Genomic DNA, 6,047 nt, shown 5'->3' with positions numbered 1-6,047 from the left:
GGGGGTGGGGGGGGGGGTGAGGAGAGGAGAAAGAAAGAAAAGAAGTTAGTTGATATGACAGCTCTCACTGTGATCCACCAAGCCTGTAGGTGCATGTTCCATGTTCACATTCTTTTAGCTGCACTCTGGTTGAGCCCGAAGTATACAAACACTCGTGGCAGGATCAGAAACTTACTTTCTGCTAGGCATTAAGGAAAGAAATGCCTGATCTCGAAGACAAGGCTGGCAACGTTTAGCCTGGTGCAAGAAGGCTGCCGCTGTTCCACACGGAACGATTTGGCTTTTAACACCATTTCCCCTACTCTTCCTGAGATGGTAAGCGAAGGGCTCCTAGGCAATCCTTGTGCTAAAGCCACATCTCTCACAGCTGTGCACAGCAGCAGCCAGTGAACCGAGTATGCCGACCTGTAATCATCTTGCCTCCCTCCTGTGCAGCCAAAATCATCTTCCCTCTTTTCCCTCGCTGTTATTCTGAGCAGTTACAGCTATCAGTCCTTACAGCTGCAGTCTGGATACTTCACTGAACCCAAATGCTACAGACGTGACCAGAGACAGACGTGGAGGAAAAGCAGCTGCCGTATCTCCAAGCTCCAAAAACCTCAAACTCTTTGCCTTAGAACCGGATCACCTGTCTGGGCTGATGAAGTATAAACCCAGCAAGCCTAAGTAGGCTGGAATACACCGTATTAGAGCTTGAATAATGTGCAGTTTTCTTTTTAACTATTGTTTTTAGATAAGCAGTGTCACAATAAATAGACCTAGGGAGAAGTGCTCGTTTTTCAGCTGCAGGGAAACACTCCAAATTAGTGTTTTCTGTTTAACAGCCCTTCTCTCCCAGCCTCTTCACCCACCTCCATCCTCTCCCCCTCTTGCACCAAAGTTGTTTTCAAAGTAAACATTCCTCCATTCTGGTATCATGATACATCCTTTATATAAGCAGGTCAAGCATGTAGAAAGGGCTGGAAGAGGCTATCGGGTTATGGACGCCAGTGCTGTGCTAGCACATGCACCTCCTCATAGATGCATTGTGCTCCATCATAAATGCAGTCTGTTTTTTTCTCTGAGGTCTCTGGGTTGGAAATCTGCTCTATGGCCTCCCTGATCCAGCCAGAGCCTCTCTAGCTCCAGGCTGCACTGCTTTCCTCACTTGTTTTCCATGCCAGCATCATCCTTCAGTTGAAACTTTTTCCCTATTTGTATCTGCTCGTGGTCTGCCACTTCGCTAGGTTAAAAGGACATTGCATTCTCCATCACCTGGATTCTCCAGTCTGCTCCACAGGTCTTTCTCCCCAGCAGCCCCATTTCCAATTAAGTGTTTTGAACATGGGTGACAAGTACGCTCTATTCCAGGCAAGGTCTTGCCAGTGACTTGTGTAATGGCAGCAATACCTCCCTACCTCTGCTGCAAACGCCGCTCCTGACACATCCTAGAGCACATCTGTCTTTTCCATGGCTGTCTCCCACCGGCACACTGAGCCCAGCTAGGACTTCCAGCCCCTTCTCTTCATCATTTCCAGCTGCCGAGCACTGTGAAACTTGGTAAGGCAGCTAGATAGAGGACTGCTCCTAGTGCATCTCTTTATTCAAGACTGCTCAGAGGAAGGAAGGGGCGTAAACGAGCCTGCAACAGCTGTCACAGCGGTTGTTACAACCAGCCAAACCCTGTGGACACTTCCCATGGCCTTTTGCTAAGCACCCCCCGAGATCAAGGACAAGCCACAAGCAACAGCATCTCTCGAGTGCTGGAGACGAGCTTCAGGAAGGTTCTCAGTGGGGTAGGAAGGAGTGAGAAAATAGCAGCAGAGTTACATAACCCCCCCTCCCCCGCCCCAAAACCCCTAAAATTGATATGGCATAGAGAAGCTATTCTGATTTTTTTCTTAAAAGCCTGACTGAAATAAGCTAATTTACAATGGAGGTGGGAATAATCAGGCATACATGTGTGTACAGGTGAATGGGAGGATGACGTAAATCTTGCTCTGGAAAAAATATTTTCATTGAAATGTTAACATCACTGTCCACACTCAGGATGTGAAACAAGCAGATTTGTCTGCTTCACATGTTGGAGAGGAGAAACCCTGGTAACTATCCTCATTCTTTTAATGTCACTCCTTTTTGTAAGATGGCTGTTTTCTAAAACAAATGTAAATTGGACTTCATACCAAAACCTTGAAGCCACGCTAAAACACAAGGAAGTGTATTATCTTTACACCATGTATTTTAGGATTTTTTTCTTGCCTCTGCGGCAGAAGGCTGACAGTTTATAATGCAGCAGTGCAACTACCTCATTTGCAGAGAGTGCTTGATAGGGGGTTGAGATGCTTTTGATTCCCCCGAGGTTCTCTGTGTTCTTACCCCAACAGAAAACGTTTCCCTATTCTCCCTGATTTTTTCTAAGCAACAGACACCTAGCCTTTGGGTAATGCTTTAATGCAGAAGAATGTAAAAACACTTTACACAGGCCCCGTGTAAATCACTTCATTACAGGGCAGGCAGCACAGAGCAGAGCCTGGAATCAGAAGTGGAGCAGCCCATTCCGCACGGCACCTCCTGCCCAGGGCCCTGGGACCCAACTCACCCCCTATGCACCAAATTCTTGCGCCAAGCACATCTTGAATTACAGTAAAAGAATCAAGATAGAACTGTTGAAACCGCTCTAAGTTTCCCTAAGCCGTACTGGGCAGACATCCACATGCATTTAAATATACTGCCAAAAGCCCGTATTGCTTTTGCTCAGGAAATGAGGTAACCACTCTGACCGCCAAAGTCATACTGACTTTTTTTTTTTAAATGTCAATAGCACTGTTTAAAACTTGGCTTTTAATAGCATATCTCACCTATCCTCACTTATAGCATTATTGTGGATTGTGCCTCAGCACATTTGTTATAAAATTCTTCAAGAATGATGACAATAAACCCAAGACAATTACTCCTCCAAGCACAACCATTGGTGCATTTTTTAAAGAACAGATTTGATTGAAAGGTAAAGATTAGCTTAAATTCCTCCACCCCTTGTTTTATTTGAATATGAAAAGAAGCTCTAATACTGATGCTTATCTTGATATGACATTAAAAGATAGTTTGGGTCAATATAATTGCTCTGGAACAGCAGAATTTTTTTTTAAAAATCCTTAAATATTTCGACTAACTGATTTTACCCTTCAGATGTATTTAAGCATTCTGGGGTAATCAGCTAAGTCCAAACTACAGACGCAAAAGTAACTACCAGATGGTCCCTCCCTTAATGGGTATACTATGCACATATCATGGTGAATTCCCCTCAAAACAAGAAAAAATGTACTTCTGCAACAACATTTTAGAACGTAACCATGTCAGTCCAAGCGACCCCTCCAGAAGAGCTTCTTTGCACTTGATGGCAGGTTTATGGACATGTTGTAAATGTCAGACTACACCGTTTTTAATAATAAAAAAAGACACTATAATATTGTTTCCTTGTAACCGGGACAGAAAATCATTTGGTAAGAGTAAGAACATTTACCGGTTTTGACATAAAAATTTCTTGCTGTGAGGTGGAAACGCCATATTCCAAATACCAGAAGAAACATGAAATCTCAAGGGCTATGTTCAGTAACTCTCGGTTCTAACACAGATGCGGCAGGTGCATTATTTAAGAGCCTGTCAGAGACGATAACCTACAGCATACTACTCCAGGACTCATCTTCTGCGGTGTCTGGGAAGGGGGTTCTCATGTAAACGTATGGCAGAACCAGCCGGCTGCTCATCAAGCCCATACTGACCAACCCTCTTAATACCATTGTGGTCACTACAAAAAGCACCAGAAAAGGTCTTCAGTACCGAGTGCAACTACTCCTCCCATACACCCCACCCAAGAGCAGCTCTTCGGCTGAGCTCTTCAGTGAATTTGCTCTGAAAAACTGGAAGTGACATTTTCCTCGGTAGCCACAGTGGGTGTCCTAAGGTGTATTTTGTATTGCCGTATTCAGTGCTGATTTGGTGCCACAAAGTTGTGGTATATTCAACGCAAATGAGGAACAGTTGGGGCCCGAGCTACTGCTTCGAACTTCCTGACTCCTGCATGTGCAAAAACTTGAGAGGGTGTTTTATTTATTCATTTATTTGTTTTTATTCTTTCAGAGCATAAATCCTTGAGCAGACGCTAGTCACATCAGGATTTTGGTAGGGATGATCACAAATAAATATGCTAGTAGAAAAACAGAAAAGGATCAAAGAACCAAACTGTTCAAAAGATGGTTAACAAGACAATCCAATCCAAGTGGGCTGATCGGGTCCTCTGTGCCTACAGCAGCGAGCCAGACCTTCAGCTGTGTAAGCCATGGGAGCATTGGTGTCTTTGGCGCAGATGAGGTCATTCGTGCAAAGTATCTGACCTGTGTTTCTGCAGAAGGCACGCAGCCCTGCACACCTACCTTTCTGCTTCTCTCTTTCACCCGTCAATGTTTCAGGAAGAAGGAATTTCTCTGGTTTTGGATGGCAGAGTGAAAACAAACACAAAATCCAGTTTGAACTATGCTAGTACAAACTTAAAAAATCCCCTCATACAGGAAAACTACAGCTGATAAAATATATATATATTTTTTTTTAAGTAACCAAGTAGCTTAAAAAGAAATAGGAGACAAAAATAACTTTTGGCTAAGGAGCAGGAGAAATAAATTTCCACATTTTTAGAAAACAGTATTTTGATGGAAAGTATTCCCCTTAAACATGTCTACACTGGCCAGTCAGAAAAGATACAAAGATTAGAAAGAAATGGCATCCCTAATGTATCACTGCACTAAACAACATCGGAGAGGGGAAGAATACAGAGAAAGCAACAGTTGTACCTTGAACACGGAATATGCTGGCCACAAAGAGCATCTGTAACAAAATATTTTGCACAAAATTCCGCTCTGCAGTGGCAAGAGGAACTAAAGAATGAAAAAGGAAGGCGACCCTGTGTGTAATTTACTGAAAAACTACTGAAAGTAGCTCTGTTCCATCCCTCACTTGCATTTAACCCTGAAGGGGGAAAAAAATTGGGATGATTACACATTTACCTGCAGTAATCCTGGATTAAAGCATTTAATTCATAGATTGTTTACAAGCCATCAATACAAACATTAATAAGCAGATACATGGCAGTCTGTTTTAAAAGTGTGTTACTTAGCTGTCAAAACTAGTTCTGGTACAAATTCAGGAGTATGCAGTGGTTTATTCTTTTTAAAGGACGGTTTTTATCTTAGCAATTTTCAGTAATCTCTTATGCCTGAACTACTACATAAAAACATAACATCCTCTGCAAACATTAAGTAGGTGGTTTTTCTTTTGTTAGCAAATGGAGCACACCCTAGCCTTTTAAATTTTTTAATGCCTTTGAAAATAAAAGGTGTCTCCAATAAAATATTTATAACAGGTAAATTATATCCCTTCAAACAAGAGTAACAATTAACAGCATCCGTACTATGTTTACCTTTATGAACCATTACTGCACTGAGTAGCACAGACCCTCAGTAAGAGTGAAAATTTTTATTATTCTGGGGGACATCTGGAAAACTCTTCACCATTAACTCTAAGGAAACTGACAGCTCTGAGGGTAACTTGCCTCCATGTTCTTCTCCATCAACAAGTATTTTCCAGACACTCACAGAACAGGTAAATGCCCTCATCAGCTTAAGCCTTGTTCTGGCATTTCAAAAAACCCAAGGGATTTCTCAGCCTGTGTTCCCATTCTGACTGGCAGTCACTACTGGCTGGCATGTCACAGCAGGGCAGGCTTACACGCCTGGGAATTTCCAACATGCACAACGACTCTTTTCAGAAGTAGGTGACGGGAGAAAGATTTAATTCCAGTTTCCCCTTGGATTTTTTCCATTTCCATTTCTCCTGTTACGAATAGCACAAGTCCTTCCGTTCCCCCAATATTTTCCCTAGTTCACTTTAACGTGTGTCTTAACTCAACGGAAGCTGGGTTAAATTCTTGATCTAAACCAAACTGCAGTCAGGACAAGCCTTTCCAGGGACATGAACACGTTTTAGCTCTGGAGGGGGAAACCCAGGTGAGATGCTAC

This window comes from Buceros rhinoceros, unplaced genomic scaffold, assembly GCF_000710305.1.
Source record: "Buceros rhinoceros silvestris isolate BGI_N320 unplaced genomic scaffold, ASM71030v1 scaffold3648, whole genome shotgun sequence".
In the NCBI taxonomy this organism is placed as follows: Eukaryota; Metazoa; Chordata; class Aves; order Bucerotiformes; family Bucerotidae; genus Buceros; species Buceros rhinoceros.
Note: the sequence above shows the minus strand (reverse complement) of the source record.